Source organism: Bactrocera neohumeralis, unplaced genomic scaffold (assembly GCF_024586455.1).
Source record: "Bactrocera neohumeralis isolate Rockhampton unplaced genomic scaffold, APGP_CSIRO_Bneo_wtdbg2-racon-allhic-juicebox.fasta_v2 cluster09, whole genome shotgun sequence".
Classification (NCBI taxonomy): domain Eukaryota; kingdom Metazoa; phylum Arthropoda; class Insecta; order Diptera; family Tephritidae; genus Bactrocera; species Bactrocera neohumeralis.
Genome location: NW_026089622.1, coordinates 15,947,941 through 15,966,106, shown reverse-complemented (window position 1 = coordinate 15,966,106; position 18,166 = coordinate 15,947,941).

Sequence of the window (18,166 nt, the reverse complement as noted above, 5' to 3'; positions counted from 1 at the left end):
AGGTATTTCCTTAGGATTTTTAAGGGAATTTTCATACCTAAGTCTTAAATTGTTGTCTAATTTTTGCACAAGCGTATAATTTAATAAAGCTTGTAGCAAATTATCTGCAGACAAACTGAGGCTTTCCAAAGCTTGTGTACTTTCAGACATTTTTTCTTGAAATTTTCGTACACTAAAAGCAGTCTCAGTCACTACTGGTGCATCTAAAATCTGTTTAAAATAAGTATTTGCGAGTAACCTTTTATTTGTAAATTTTTCATTAAGAAGGTTCCAAGCAACTGAAAAATTTATTGAGGTTGAAGGCAGATTTGCAATACAACTTGCAGCCGATCCTCTTAATTTGGTTTTTAAAATACACATTTTATACGTGTCTGAAACGTTTTGAGAGACTACGAGTTGCTCAAACAATTCTTTAAAAGTTTGCCATTGAGCGTAATCTCCTGAAAAAATGGGAATGTCTATTTGAGGCAATGTAAAATTGGTAGAATTTTTTTTAATAGATTTTAGTTTGAGTTTGTAAAATCTATTTCTTAATTCATAGAAATTACTTGTTAACTCATTATTTTCGTGCTGGCTAATAAATTCAAGCACAGTATCACGAGTTTTTTCTATAAGCCTCTCTATGCTGTCTAGAGAGAATATTTCGTTTATTTCGCAGTCTTCAATATTCTTTTCTAATTCTGTTAATAAGAATTGAAGCCTGCGAACGAAACCAGGATTTGGAAGGCATTCCAATTTCCTGGGAGCACTATTTTCTCGAATTATAGCGATCAATTCGCTTAACTTGGCGTGCGCTGTCAAATAGAGCGTGCCTACCGACTCTTCTACATCAGTTTTAAAATAATTATCTTTTTTATTTTTGGGATCTTTGGACAATTCTAAATGGTTTCGTTGAAACTCTGACCATTTTTTGTCAAAACTATCTAGGAGTTTTTTCAAATTTCCTAAATCTTCATTTACATCTATACTCATGGACTTAAAATGAAGTTTTTGCAGTTCTTCTGCTAATTTAATTTGGTTCTCCATTTTCCCAAAAATAAAATAAAAAATTGTATATGAATAAAAAAAATGAAAGATGTTCTTACCTTGTTAGAATGTGAATGTGGAATGTGATGCTGTAATTTTGGTTATTTAAAATTTTTTTTTAATATATATATATTAATTTTTTTATTTTTTTAAACACTTTTTCAAACACACTTTCACTTTCACTTTAAGATTTTTAGAACTTTTTTTTTAATTTCACTCGCGTGTTTTAAAAACTACGGGGTCAGCAAAATGTTAAATTAGAACGCGAAGGTTTCGGATATAAATTCGTACTCAGCTCTGGTTGTCCAGAGCTCCTTTATTTATAAAATTCCTTATCCTAATTCATACATGCACCACATGCAGAGTGCATACACATATCTTAATTCTAATCTACTGTACATACGGAAGTATGTACACATATCTTAAGCATAAATGTTCCCAACGGCATACATAAGTTTTTTTATATTTTAGCGATAATGCATATAAATATTTGAAATATGATATCTGTTTCTACACAGATTTACAAAAATATCTCATTTACAAATGTAGCCGTTAAGAACTGTTCAGAAATCTGAACATTGCCATCGTCGCGAAAAGCCGCTTATTGGGAAACGCATGCTCGAGGTGTTCGCTTTTATGAATGAAGGGAGGTTGCTTGCACAGGTCGTACCCCACAGTTGAATGCCATACATCCAAATCGGCTTTATGACCGCATTATATAAAAACACTTTCTTGTCTAGGCTAAGTTTGGAGTTTTTATTTAAAAGCCAATTTACAGCTCTTATCTTAATGCAAGTTATTTTAATAGATTTGTGTTTACTCCATGTAAGTCTTCTATCTAGGTGAATACCAAGATAAGTTACCTCGTTCGCTTGGAGTACTAAAATATTGTTAATTTTTACTGCCGGACACATTTTAGGTCTTAGCGAAAACGTAACATGCTAACACTTTTGTTCATTCACATTTATACGCTAGTTGGCTAGCCATTCTTCGACCGACCTTAAGTGCTCGGCTAATATTCTTGATGCTATTATGTGGCATTTCTTACGGCTCACTAAAGCTGTGTCATCCTCAAAAGTTGAAGTTAATACATTATTAGCTGTTGGAAGATCTGACGTATATATGATGTATAGAGTTGGGCCTAAAACACTGCCCTGTAATACACCAGCCCTTATCTGTTGTTCATCAGATATGAAATCTCCCACTTTTAGCATAAATTGTCTATTTTTAAATAACACTCCAAAATTTTATACAATTCTAAAGGTAGAATGTTATGAAATGCTTGAGCCATGTCTAGAAATATAGCTGAACAGTATTCTCTGTGCTCAAATTCTATTTACATGCTCTATCGTGCTATGTTTTTCATGAAACCCGAATTAGGGTGTTGGTATTATATTATTTTCGTGGAGGAAAAGAGACATCTTTGTTAGTAACACTTTTTCAAATATTTTAGAAAGACAGGGTAGAAGACTGATTGGTGTGTATGAAGACGGCGGTGTTAAGGCTTTTCCAGGCTTATCTATCAGATAATCTGCGACTTTTTCCATGAAATTGGATAGTCTCCATAATTCGCAATTGCATTGAAGAGCAAGGAGAGCACCTCTACAGTAATATTTGGTAACTCAATTAGCATTTTTGGGGTAATATTGTTATATTCTGGTGATTTTTTTGGGTTAAGCTCGTTTATGATTCTAACAATTTCAGAAGGTGAAGTCTTAAGAGACTCGAGTGACTCGTTAACTGTGTTGGGTAAGCTGGACAGCTTAAAGTTGTTCTTTGGGCAATTAGGTTGAAATACCTTTTCTAGGTGATTTGCAAAACAAATCCTCGTCGCTTCGAGTCAAATTTCCACCTCGTATAGGCATGTTGGAGTCAATTGGTGGCTTCATGGACTTTTGGCCTTTCCAAAGGGAATTTCTCTTGCTTGAATTTAGACACTTCTTTATATACATTTCAGTGTTGAATTCTTCCTCGCGTTTAAACGCTTTTTTTTAATTTACGTATAGCAGATTTCAGTTGAAGCCGAGTGAAAGGAGAGCGATTTATCTGCCATTCTCGTCTTGCACGTCTTTTTTCATTTACAAGCTTTTCTATTTCACTATACGTAATTTTTCTGACACCAAGCGGCTTGTAGCTTTTGTTTGGTGTTGCTAAGACAGCTGCATTAGTTATTATATCATTGAGTTCTCTTATGCTTTCGTCAATACCTCAGTATTTATTTTGTACTCAATATTAATGTGGCAACTCACGTATTTTTTATATTTTAGCCAGTTTATTTTATAAGATGTTAGACCCACTTTTGGTTCAGCGAATATGGGTCGTTCACATATCTTTATTAGTACAGAAGAGTGATTAGGAGATAGGTCAGTACACGTCAAAGTTATTGTGCCCGTTTATAATATCGTTCTTTCGGATTAATTAATTGTGAACCCCATTACGTGTGTTTTGCATTGTAATCTCCACCTGCTAGAAATCTATTACCCAATGTTCCAAAAAAGTCTTTAAATTGGATGTCTGTAATTTTAAATCGAGGTGGGCAGTATAGCCCTCAGGTGTAAGTCCCCGCAACTATTTTTTATAGATATTGCTGTAGCTTGTAACTGTGCTGTATCATAAGATTCTAATGCGTGGTGATTAATTCGTTTTTTTTTAACCAACACTGATGTTCCACCATGTGCCTTCCATCTGGGTGGTTTGAAACATAGAGTCAAAAACCCGGTATAGAGAAATTGTTTTTATTCGTAAGGTGAGCTTCTGACAATAGCATTACATCAATATTATTTTCATCCAGAAATCTAGTATTATTCAATTTATGTTTTTTAACATCGTTAGCATTCCATAAACAAATGTTCAATACGCTGATTTTGATAAAAGTTTGTAACATTTGGTTCTGTGTTTTGATTATCTCTTCAATCATATTTTGGATTGTAGACATAAATTGTGTCATGCATTGGGTAAGGTTGAAAATCATAGTTTCAACGCTTCCATTTTGTTGGTTTTGGCGCTATTGCATTTGTCCAGTATTGCCTTTAACCACGTTTGCCTAGCACGCTTTTGTAGTATTGTCTTTAAGATTTACTGGTGTTGAAATGTGGACGGGGATTTCAGTATTTTTTCTGCCGACAGCAAACTTTGCTTACTTTCCATTTCAGCTGATCGCTGCGATGACCCATCATCGCCGTTACATTTTTATTTTGCTAGGCGGTGTGTTTGTTGGCTCAACAAAACTGAACTAGGCACTGTTGATTGTTTATTTTTGCAATATCTGAATACACGAAGCGAATTAAAAAACAATTAATTAATATTCAAAAATAACAATAAGCGATTCGACGTCCACTCGCAATTCAGTGTTTGTATTAAATTTATTCGAGATTTGTGTGTTGTCCTTAGTCAATACGACGGGACATTTATTTGACTCACTTTACTGTACATAGTATGTACATATATGTTCCTTTAAATTCAAATTAATTACACTGTGGAATATTTTTGGGATTATTGTCTAGGGGGTGAGAAATTCCAAGTCAGGGTGATGGTTCTAGGTCAGTATAGCAAAACCCTCAAAGGGTTTGGCGTTCGTATGTGTCAGTTTTTTTATGACCTTTTAAATTTGGAGCAAATGCTGATTTGAAATATAATTTTTGTATTTATAAAAAGTATTCTATGTCCTTACCCTGGTTCTAAGCTATGCTTATGATTTAAAATATAATTTTAGTGTTTATGAATTGTATTGATTTTTAACATAAAGAGATAAAAAAAAAGTATCCTATGTCCTTACAATGGTTTTAAGCTACCTCCCTACCAATTTTCAGCAAAATCGGTTCAGTTGTTTTTAAGTTATAAATGGTGTAACTAACACGACTTTCTTTTATATAGTAATTTTTAATCGTTATAAATGTTGGTTCTGTTAATTTAAATGCCCAACAGTAATCATTTTGTCCGATCTGGCCATAACGAAAATTGTTATAAAAAACGCTAATTTTAAGGCGCTCTCACACTGGAATAAGTTGAGCAATCCTTTATCCCTGCAAAGCTATTGTTTTATGGTAGGTGTAAATAATTGTTTTTTTAATGTACTTAAAGTGCGCAGTGAAAAAGTTATTTATTTAACTAATCTTCTCTTTTAAATTATAATAATATTTTCTTCCAGATATTACTAATTCTATTTAAGAAATCATTATTGCTGAAGATATTCGTTTACCTAAAACTACACTGAAAAAAAAACCGCAGTTAAATCAAATACTTTCTGCAGTTAAAGTACAGTAAAACAAAAGTATTTGTTTCAACAGCAAAACTCTTGACGGAAGTACTTTGCTCTTGATTCAAATACTTTTTTTAAATGCGGCACTTTTGAATCAAAAGCGGCTGTGCTTTTAAAAATCATCTTATTACAATCTAATATAAAAATAGTTGTTTTAAAGGTTTCGTATTTAATTTTCTTATGATTACAGTTTTTTAAATGTAAAAGTATTTGTAACTACCATTTCGCATTTAATTTTACTGTTTCTCCATACGATGACAGGGAAGTTGACGCTTACATTTTTCCATCGATCTTTCTAACAGAAACACATCGTCCGCTGCTTACGGAGGCTGTTTAAAAGGGACTTCCCCAGTGATTTTTTTTATATAAAAGACGGCATTTGCGAAAAGCCTACTCTGCAGGTATGTCATGGTTTATATACACATTTATTTCAAAAAAAATATGTGTTTAAAAACAATTTTTGTGCATTTTAGCTTACACTATGAGTGAGGAGTTGACACCATCAACTGAGCTGTCGTTATTTGCCGAGCAATGTCCTTTGGGAGATGAGTCTCTTACAACGAAAAATGTCGACAATGAGTCCGTAGTAATTTTGGATAGTGATGAACAGTTAATTAATTTATTGTGTTCGTGGGATTTGTCGTCAAATGCATTGATACAGTTCAACAGGTGTGGTTTAAAGAGTGTAGCAATTTTGCAGATGATCCATTCCCACGACATTGACGAAATTTTTAATGCCAGAGAACTAATTGCGGACAAAATTAAGTTCCGGTACAACTTGCAAAAATTGCGTTTAGAAAATAATGTAAGCAAATCATTTTAAAAATTCAGCGTAACTTCCGTTTAAATTTTCACATTAAGGGTTTCGCACACATTTATAATACGCTTATAAATTATTTATATTAATGTCTTTCTAGTTCGATATGCTCACGTGCTGTAGTTGGGATAGAACTATAACAAACCTTTCATCCATTCGAAGCTGGCTGAGCTCTGCAAGCACACCTTCAACATCCCCAAACAACGAACCCAACGTCGAAGAGGTTTTAAAAGAAACAGTAGCAGGTAACGACATAATAAAGTAGTACGAAAACTGTGGTTACCTCCAAGAAAGTGACCAATCTGCAATAGTTCGCATTATTGTAGATAATTACTTAATACGTGATATTAAAATGACCCCGATCACCATGAAAACTGTTGCCGAACAGATTGTCAAACTGTTTTCTAAAGAACAAGAATCGGTGTATTACGTACCCAGGACAAACAAAAAAAACGCAACTGGGAAATTATATGATAGATACTTTAACAGCTTGCATAAGCGAAAAGCTCAGATGAAAAATGAAGCTCCATCAAAAATTTTCAAAGTTGCCGGTGTAAATGATGAGAGCCACGCTAAACTTAATGAAATAAAACAGTGGTTACTAGGGTGTGTCGATTCCGGACTTTTTTCGATTCGGGATTTCTAATAGTGCGGAAAAGTTGCCTTAGTACTTTCTGATTCCAATGCAACTTTTAGTTTTGAGATCGGACTGCATCTTCAACCCCAAATCCGGCCTTGAAATTTCGGAAATTTGCCTAAAATCGTGAAATTGTCTACCTAGCGCCTGAAATACGCATCTCATGGCAAAATGTATAAAACAAAAGTTATTTGTCACGTCATTTGCTACCGAAATGGTATATGTTCGTTCCCGAGATACAAGCGAAAAGACGGCGCGCCACAGCGCAAGGTGAAAATCGGCTTGCGGCCACACTTCTTGACGTTGATTTCGCCGAGTGCTATCACTCACATTCATTCTCCTACGCCAAAGGACACGTTCGGATAGGTCTCCACACAAATATTTTTTCATCGAGTTCCTTCACTTTTGTCGGTGATTTCGCCGAGTTCTATCACTTACATTCATTTCCCTGCGCCATACGACACGTTCGGACTGGTCTCCACATAAATATTTTTTCATCGAGTTCCTTAACTCTTGTCGTTGATTTCGCCGAGTGCTATCACTTATATTCTCTCAACAGAACACAGAACTCAAAATGTCTATATCTAAATTTAAATTTAGACAGAAATGTCCTGTGCTTGGCATATATCCGTACAATCTCTCTGAGCCCGGTTTTGGTTCCAGTGGGACCAGGCTTTTCAGCTGAGCTCCAAGCTACCGGGGGGTCGGCAGGTCGCGGATAGCCGGACGGCCTGTAGTAGCAGGTTAGTTGCGAAATAAGTTATAACGAATAAGCAACCCCCGACGAGGAGCGGCAGGAGTGGAGGATGCGGTATAAAAGCCAGCTAAGCCGATGAAACCCCTGCGACAGAGGCGAGTCGATACCGCCTCTCAAAAATAGGTGTCCCCCCCATCATGCATGGGCATGATGGGTAATACAAAAATCCAGGCGCGACGGACTCACAATGAGCGGCTTCCTGGTCAGCGTCTGTTCACCATGTTAGGTGCGGCTGCAAACATGACCGGTCCATACCGGGGCGCACTGGGAGTCCCACGAAGCACCATCAGGTGTTTCCCACTGATGGTGTGGAGAGGGTGATGTGAGCTTGCTCTTCCGAAGTGTTAGCCACGATGTGAATCAGTAACCAGCCCCTTCGGGCCTTGGTCAGGAAGTGTCCATTGGGCGCAGAACTAGTAGACTGCGTTGCTCCGGGCGAGCGCCGGTTCGTCCGCGTATTCCGGAACCGGTAAAGCGAAGGACAGGCCTCAGGGAACTGGGGTAGGGGCATCGTCCCCGAGGGTACACCCGTTCCTGTCTATTTCGGCCCGCCCCCCTGCACACGATGCGCTGGTAAAACTGATTAATGGAGAAAACAATGGAAAAAAACAACAACGACAACAACAATAGCAGCAACAAAAATATGGAGTACCCAGAGATGGATCCCTTTAAGAAGGTTTCGCGATTGGCCAGATCACCTGTAAATGTGCTATCGCTGGATAGACCTGCGCGAGCCAAATCTTCACCCCCGGCGTTGCAGGAAAATACGCCGACATTAATGGGAAGACTAGGCAAGCAAGACCACATGACGAAGCTAGGAGAAATGATACAGAAGCTAGTTGATATGATGCGCCCACCACATCGATCCATCAATAACCCCATGCGGGAGCTACTTAGCTCAATCGCGAAGCTTCACGCAAGTGCCAAGGAGGAGCACGCCCGACTGGGCGACTTAAACCGTAATGTGTCAAGCCAGACAAAGGTTGTTGAAATAACACCTAAAAGGCCACGTGACAGCAAGCAAATGGGGAGAAGAACACCCCCAAAAAAAACGAAAACCGCTCATGAAACGCTATCGATGAGAACGGTAGTCGATCTGACAAACGAGGACAAAGGTAGCTATCCTAAAGAAGCTAAAGCGAAACCAGCTACAGACGAAGAATGGGTCACGGTCCAGCGTAAGCCCCAAAAAAAAAAAGGACTCAGAAGATTGCAAACACGACACAACGTCTTCGACCTGATGCTATCGTGATTGCAAAAGTTGGAGAAATGACGTACGCAGACATTCTGCGAACAGTTAAATCAAATGGGAAACTGCAAGAACTTGGCAAAAATGTCACGAGAGTAAAAAAGACAGCCAAAGGAGAGATTCTGCTTGAACTGAAGAAGGAGCAAACAGGAAGCACTGAAGGATATAAAGAAGAGATAAGCAAAATATTGGGCGACCAGGCACAAATCAAAACTCTGAAGCAAGAAACCACAGTGGAGTTGCGGGACCTGGACGATATCACCACAAAAGAAGACATAGCGGAAGCAATCCGATCAGAAATTAAAGAACTTTGCCTCTTTAATGTATCAGCAATTAAAACCATCAGAGCGGCTTACGCGGGCACCCAGATAGCAGTGATAAGTCTTCCTGCACAAGAAGCAAAATATTTGCTACAGGCCCAGAAGATTAAGATCGGCTGGACAATCTGCAGGATAAGGGAGAAAGCTCAACTGAGGAAGTGCTTTAGGTGTCTCGAATATGGACATGTGGCGAAGGCGTGCAGCAACTTGGAAGACAGGAGCAAGTGCTGTATTAAGTGCGGAGAAGAGGGTCACTTTGCGAAATCCTGTACTAATAAACCCCTTTGCATTGCGTGCAAAAAGAGTGGAAAAGCGAACTCCGAACACCAAATAGGAAGCCGAAAATGTCCCATTTACATAGCAGCGTGCAGTAAAAACGTAAGGTGAAGATCCTGCAAATAAACCTGAACCACTGCGAGGCGGCTCAGGAGCTACTAACGCAAACGGCTTATGAATATAGTATTGACGTAGCAATAATTTGTGAACAATACAAAAACAAAACGACTGACAAGTGGATCTCAGATACCACAAAAAAGGTAGCAATATGGGCATGTGGAGACAAAACGTTCCAGCACAAACCATTAACCGAAAGGGCCTATTACGCAAGAGCGAAAATACATGGGATCAACTTCTACAGCTGTTACATACCGCCAAGTATCCCACTTGACGCATATGAAAAAATACTTGACGAACTTGTGAAAGACGCGAAGGCAACTACGCCAAACATAATTGCGGGGGACTTCAATGCCTGGGCGATAGAATGGGGAAGCAAAGCAACTAACCCGAGAGGAAGAGCACTGCTTAAAGCCTTCGCGGTGCTAGACGTTGTCCTGCTGAATACAGGGACAAAGTACACATTTGAAAAGAATGGACGTGGCTCTATTATTGACGTATCCTTTGCTAGCAGAACCTTAATTCGATCAACTGACTGGCACGTAAGCGATATATATACCCAGAGTGATCACCTGGCTATATTAATAAATATAAGGAAACCCTCGCAAGGACTACGCAGAACCACTTGTCGCCAAAGGGTGCAGTCCAAAGGGTGGAGGATCGAAACACTTGACGAGGAACTTTTCCAATTTATGCTGGACGATACCCTGAAGGAAGATACCGATGTAGAACTCCAAGCCAAACTGCTGGTAGAACATATATCCAAAGCATGCGATGCGGCCATGTCCAGAAGGAAGCAAACACCCCATAGAAAGCCGGTATATTGGTGGAACAATGAAATCGCTTTACTGAGAAGCGAGTGCCACAAAGCGAGGCGCCGATTTCAACGTTGCATAGGCAGCAACGACTGTACGAGGTTGAGAGAAATTTTCAGAGGAAAGCGCAGGGACCTCAAAAAAGCGATAAAGGCGAGCAAAAACTCTTGCTTCAAGATGTTATGCGAGAAAGTAGATGAAAACCCATGGGGAGAGGCGTACAAGATAGTAATGGGAAGGATAGCAGGAGGCAAAGGGCAAGCACCGACCTGTCCCGCTCTGCTAAGAAATGTAGTAGAAACGCTATTTCCTAAGCAAAGCCAAGAAGGTGGAAGTTTACCTCGCGAAAAAGCAGAGCCCACAGATGCAGAACCAGTAAATGACCTTGAAGTGCTACAAGCTGCTGAACGGTTCGGCAATTCCAAAGCACCAGGCCTGGATGGAATCCCGAACAAGGCCCTGAAGCTCGCAGTGAAACATAAAGCAAAACCATTTGTGGAGCTTTTTACACGATGCCTACAAGACGGAATTTTCCCCAAGATATGGAAAATTCAACGTCTAGTTCTGTTGCAGAAGGCAAATAAACCAGCAGGGGAACCGAGCTCTTACCGCCCATTATGCATGATCGACACAATGGGAAAAATGCTGGAGTGGATTATCTGTGTCCGACTGGAAAGTCACCTAGAAGGAGAGGCATCAAATACCCTATCAAATAACCAATACGGCTTCCGCAAAAAACGATCAACTGTCGACGCAATTAAGAAGCTCACAGGTATTGCAGAAAAGGCTATAGAAGGAGAAAGATGGATGTACGGCAAAAAAGAGTACTGCGCGGTTATAACGCTGGATGTGAAAAACGCATTTAACTCGGCGTACTGGCCCCACATATTGCGTGCACTACAGGCGAAAAAAATACCAACCTACTTGCTGAGCATCATACAGAGCTATTTGTCCGAAAGACTGCTGCTCTATGACACAGACGAAGGTCCAAAAGAGTATACGGTAACTGGTGGTGTGCCACAAGGTTCCGTACTGGGTCCACTCTTATGGAATGTCCTGTATGATGGAATATTGCGCCTCCCGCTGCCTAAGGAAGTACAGATTATCGGATACGCCGATGATATAGCGGTAACCATAGTGGCCAAAGAACTCCACCAAATTCAGAGGATATGTAGTGAGACGATACCAAAAATAAAACTCTGGCTAAATAGTTCAAAACTACAACTCGCGGAACAAAAAACGGAAGCAGTGCTTATCACAAGCAGAAAAAAACTAGAGAATATCACCCTCAACATTGACGGACACAGCATTACAACACAAGCAGCACTAAAGTACCTTGGTGTAATGATTGACGCAAGACTGAGCTACAAAACTCACATTGAGAAAGCCTGCGAAAAAGCTGCCCGTGTAAATGCGGCCCTAACCAGAATCATGGCCAATATAGGAGGTCCAAAACAAAGCAGCAGAGCACTCTTGGCCAAGGTTAGCCAGTCAATCGTAATGTACGCCGCGCCTGTATGGGGACCAGCGCTTATGCAAAAAACATATGCAGGAATGGCACAATCAGTGTTCCGGCTAAGCGCAATTAGAACTATTAGCGCATTCCGCACGGTATCCCATGAAGCCGCTAGCATTATATCTGGGATAATGCCGCCAGACATAATGGCACGGGAACTGAAGCGGATCTATGACAAAAGCAAAAGTATTGGCAGAAAGCTGACATTGGCAGAGCGAAAAGTGGAAAGACAAGAAAGCATGGAGGAATGGCAAAATCGTTGGGATACAACAACAAAGGGAAGATGGACGCACCGATTAATCGGGAAAGTACAAGAATGGGTGGAACGAAAGCATGGCGAGACAGACTTTTACATGACGCAGTTTCTGACAGGACACGGATGTTTCCGAGAGTACCTACATAGGTATGGTCATGACAATGGCGTTACTTGCTCTTTCTGTGGTAACAGTAGTGAAAATACGGAGCACATATTTTTCTACTGCCCGAGATTTAAGTCAGAGCGCCAGGCCCTGGAGATAGAAGTGGCAGGCCGGGTAACACCTGATAACATAGTGAATCATATGCTGCAAAAAAGACGAGTATGGTATGCCATGGAGAGGACGACAGCTCTGATACTGCAAGAGCTGAGAAGAGCCGAACACCAAAGAAGCAGTGAAGCTAGAGCCGCAAATAGCGAACTAATGACGTGAGCCAATAGGCTAAGCTGGCCCTGCGATGTAATGCCTAGCGGCGGTCCCGCAGGACCTTTCCAAAAAGCTTCAGATGACGGAGTTAAGGGTTTAGTACGTAGGCGTACTGTTCCGCAAGTCCAATATAGTAAGATGTTACTTATTAGGCGTGGTCCCGAATGAGGTGCACCTTTAGCGAGCAGTACGAATCGTGCATGCTGTATACCACTAAGTATCAGTATCTATGAAAGATTCCCCCTTCGAAAACAAAAAAAAAAAAAAAAAAAAAAAAAAAAAAAAAAACGACAACAATGCGTCGCACATGGATTCTTCCAAAAACGATTCTGATGATGAATTTTCTCTTCCATCCTTTAAACCCAAACAAAACACACTAGTATTAGAACACACTGCTTTAGCTGCCCAAAGATTTGGAGTAAGTGATAGAGCAGCGGCCTTGAATGTTTCATCTGCTTTTCTGGATGCCAAAAAAGCAGGTTTGATAACAGAGGATCAGGCTAGCTTTGTCACTGACAAATGCAAGATTAGTCGGGCAAAAAAAAGTGTTGGAGTTAAGCTCCAAAACACCGAAAGTATTGACTCTGTATATGGGCTGTATTTTGATGGCCGCAAAGACAATACACTTACACAAGTCAGCGAAGGTGAAAAGTACTACCGCGACACTGTCAAAGTGGAACATATTTCTCTTATAGCGGAACCTGGTTGTCATTACTTTGGCCACGTCACCTCTCCTTCCGGGTCAGCTGAGGATGAGACGCAAGCTATATGGCAACATTTACAAGACAATTCAGTTGATGTGGAACATCTAGAAGTTGTCGGTGCTGATGGCACCAACACGAACATAGGTTGGAAAGGAGGAATATTCGGAAACTAGAAGAAAGAATAGGTAGGCCATTACAGTGGGTAGTTAGTTTGTCTTCTACATTTCAACGAACTTCCATTTCGTGCTCTTTTCGAACACATAGATGGTGTCACAAAGAGTCCAAATACATTCTCTGGCGACATAGGTAAACTGCTCCCTGATTGTGAGAAGTTGCCTGTTGTCAAATTTGAAAGTTTTCCATCCTGCCAATTACCTTCTGAGGTTATTAATCCCACCCAACTTAGCACAGACCAAGCTTATCTCTATAAAATATCAGAAGCTGTTATTTCCGGTCAATGTTCCTCAGATTTAGCGTCGATGCATCCAGGTAACATGTGCAAATCTCGCTGGCTCATCTGTGCAAATAGAATTCTGAGATTATACATTTCTACTGACAAACCAACAAAGGAAATCAAGATTTTGGTCAAGTACATACTTACAGTTTACTCACCTTTGTGGTTCTCAATAAGATTCAACAGTTCAATCAAAGATGGCTCGCCTCATCTCTATGCTGCAATTCAAAGGTCGAGATACTTACCTGCTAAACTGTGCAAGGTTGTCGATTCATCCATTCAACAGAATGCTTTATTTGCTCTTCCAGAAAACACTCTCCTTAGTATGATGACTGACGAACGGATAGAAGTCAGAAAGTTGGCCTTTGACCGTCTTCTGGCAGCCAGAGAAGCAGAGTCTGACACTGTAAATGGAAGGGTTAGATGTAATAAAGTGCCAAAGCTGAATTTCAAAGCTAATAATTTTTACGATATGATTAACTGGAATACTATTACCTTGACTGTTCCACCAGTTCTTTGTTCAGTTTCTAACGAAGAACTCATAAAAGGGCTGTCGGGAGACACTGCAGAGGTATGGAAATTTAGTGAATTCCCCTCTCACACCGTGGCAGTCGAGAGAACCGTCAAACTAGTGACAGAGGGATCTTCTAAAGTTATTGGCCCCCAATCTCGTGATCGTTTTTTACGCTCTACACTGAAATCTAGGCAACAAGTGCCAAAGTTTAGTACAAAATCTATCAATAAATTTGACACAGATTCAGACTAAAACAAGCCTGACATATGGTTGGTTGGTTGGGTTGGGCTTGGGAGGAACCTGAAGAGCAGCCACCTCCACGCGGTGGGTTCTGAGTGACCAATACAGGTTAGCTGAGAGCTGCAACAATTTTCACCTTGCGCTGTGGCGCGCCGCCTTTTCGCTCGTATCTCGGCAACGGTTCGTCCTACGGCCATGATCACAATACCATTTCGGTAGCAAATGACGTGACAAATAACTTTTGTTTTATACATTTTGCCATGAGATGCGTATTTCAGGCGCTAGGTAGACAATTTCACGATTTTAGGCGAATTTCCGAAATTTCAAGGCCGGAGTTGGGGTTGAAGATGCAATCCGATCTCAAAACAAAAAGTTGCATTGGAATCAGGAAGTACTTAGGCAACTTTTCCGCACTATTAGAAATCCCGAATCGAAAAAAGTCCGGAATCGACCCACCCTAGTGGTTACAGCACAATATTCCTGAAGATATATGCGTGTCGTGGAAAGAAACTTCAGAAGATAGAATTAAAGAACTTGCTAAATTTGGTATTCAAGATATTTTTAAGGAATGGCCACGATATTTCGATTCCAATGGGTACCAGTTGATTGATATTGATTTTGACACTATGTTTCCTGGAAAATCAGATCTAATGTTTACCAAAATTGAAAGCGTTGAGGAAGCAATAACAAAAGAGCTTTTCCATTCATTAATAAAAGATAAACTGAACCTCACGTATTACGACGCCATGCTTGGAGCACCTGATGCAAGTAATGTCGATTTCTTCTATTGTGTGATTTTTGTTATTAATTTCAGGTTTTTTATTTAGATTGCAGGCATTATTATCTTATAAACTTACTACATGCAGTAATAACATCGCCGAGAGTAAATAAAAAACATAAAGCCCTCCATTACAGATGCACAAATGGATATGATGGTGCATCTTATAGATATTAATAACTTCCAGCAAAAACTTGACGAGCTAAATGAAAGCGCTTACAACGAGGGATTAACACTGCAACCTAGAGTTTTTGTTGCTGGTGAGAGTCCTCAAAACTTGAAGGAATTCTATGTCTGTGTTGACAACATTAAATATAAAGTAGGTAGCTTAATTAGGGCTATAGATTTAGTTGTAAAAATGTCTTTTGTATTCAACATTGAATATTCCGTAAAGAGCAAATATGTGTGGGTTTTCCTCCAAAGATATATTTATGATATTTCCTCTAAGGCAAAATTTCTCAAAATTGAAAATATTTTAAACAAGCTAATTAATGTTCAATACAAATGCACTTGAAGAAAGACCCACACATACTTGCTCTATATGCGGAAATGAATTTTTATTATTTGAAAATCTTTTTAACCATCTTAAGATTTTACATCGAACTCCAATTACTTTTAAGTATTTATGCCTTTATCAGAAATGCAATAGATATTTTCAAAACTTGTATAAGTTTCGAAATCACGCAAGCAAGCATGATTTTAATTGTAATCTTAATGAAAGCAAAAATGGTTCACAAACCAAAGTACCAAAAACTAATACAAAGTTCCCTCAAAATGTAAATGAACTGACTCCAAGCCAAGAGTACTTAGAGGTTCAAGCAGAATCGCCAAGTCAAGACTGGGTTGAAAAAAGATATGAAGTAAATATTTCACATGTTAAAAAATTAATAGATTATAATGTAACAAGTCATGCTTTACAACTTCACTGCAAACCGAATACTTTTAGGAAAGATATACCAGTCGCTCAGAAATCTATTACTGAATTGATAATTGCTCCAATTGTAAAGTCTTTTGAAAAATTCACAGAGTTCGTTGATCCTGAGAAGAAAAACGATTTTAAAAAATTAATTGCCTATGCAAAGCAACTTTTTGAAAATATTTCCTCAGAATATAAACTACTTCAAAAACTCGAACAGATTGGTCTTCATAAGCCACCACAGTTATTTACAATATCCAGGCAGCTGGATGAAGTGTTTGCTTCCGGTTACCCAACTTTAAAAGAAAATATAATTGAAGGCTGCCTCTGTGACATAAAACATCAATTAAAGAAATTTTTTGAAGAGCCAAACATTTTACACCAAACTGTTGAAAATATTAATAAAATAAAGTCTTCAGATACTCTTAACCATTTTATAATGGGCAATCTTTGGAAGAAGAAAACAGGTAGTTTCGGTAATAAAATAATTTTTCCCATTTTTTTGTACTTTGATGCATTTCAAATTAATAACCCCTTGGGACCACATCAGCATTCTGTTTGTGGCATATATTTTACAATACCTGTCCTACCGCAACACCAAATATCTCATTTGAGAAATATTTTTGTAGCAGGGTTTATTAACGCAAAAGATATGAACTATTTTGGCAATGAATTAACACTAAACAGACTTGTTGAGGTTTTTCAAGATCTGTCTATAAATGGCATACATGTTGTCGTTGAGAATACCAAATATATTATTTATTTTAATCTTGACCAGATATTGGGTGATAACTTGGGCCTAAATGAAGTCTTAGGCTATCGCACTAGTTTCAACAGCAAATATTTTTGTCGACTTTGTTTGTTTTCCAAAGAAGAGTGTCAATCGGCATTACTCGAAGATTCGCAAAGTGTACGTAATAAAGATAGTTATTCAAAGGAATTGAAATGTTGTAGCAAAGAACTAAATTCGGTCGAAGAAAATTCTATTTGGAACAGCCTATCTTTTTTTCATGTCACAGACAATAGGGCTGGTGATTTAATACACGACATATTTTTAGGAGTCGCTCGATATAATATTCCAAAAGTTCTAGATTATTTCATATATCAGAAGTAATATTTTTCTTTGGAAGCGTTTAACTATAGAAAATAATTATTTGCTTATGATCCATCTCACGTCAAAAGTTTAAGTAATCCTTTAACGAAGGCTCAAATTAAGACTAATAATAATAAAATGAACGCTTCTGAAATGAAACTTTTTGAAGTGAAACCTTCTTATGGGAGGGTTTTGAAATCTCGATCGGCAACCTTTTTGGTGACGCTCGCTCTAACGTAGTAAGTAAGAGTGAGAGGCCTCCGGGAATCGAGCGAGAGTGAGACGGACTACCTTACGTCTCGTCTATCGGGCGAGAGTGAGAGGCCTTCGTGTATCGTGCGAGAATGAGACGGAAGACTTTCTGTCTTTCATGTCATTCTCTGCGTTCAGGCAGAGAACTTAAAAGTATAGAGAAGGTGCAAATCGAAATCTGTATGATGGTTCGATTGCGCGGCTAACAGAGCTGATAGAATTTGTCTAAGGAATTCGCCGTGCTCTGGCCATTTAGCAGAATTGAGCACTTTCAGTGGCAGAAATATATGTAAAATGACTGAGAATAAATAAAGAGAATTGCTTTGTAGAAAAATATACAAAATATATAAAGTCACACAGAGAATGTAAAAAAGCATTCTCTGATTGACATATGCGTGCTTATATTGAATTATATGAACCATTGTCACAGGCGAGATTACTTTGTGTTATAAGAACCATTGTTTTCCGAAAAATGGTAAAAATTTTATGTTATAAAATTAAATAAAAAATAATTTTCAATAAATTATTATTTCAAAAATTATATTAATTTCGACTATTATAAAATGAACCTAAATGTGCTCATATAAACACTTCATTCATCCTTTTATTTCTTCAAAAAAATTAATGACCTTCATGAAATATGCATTTTCGCATTATTTCGTTATCATTTCCATATTTGTACCAATAGAATTTCTATGGCATATACATACATACATATGTATATTATTTCTTTCTTCTCTTCTT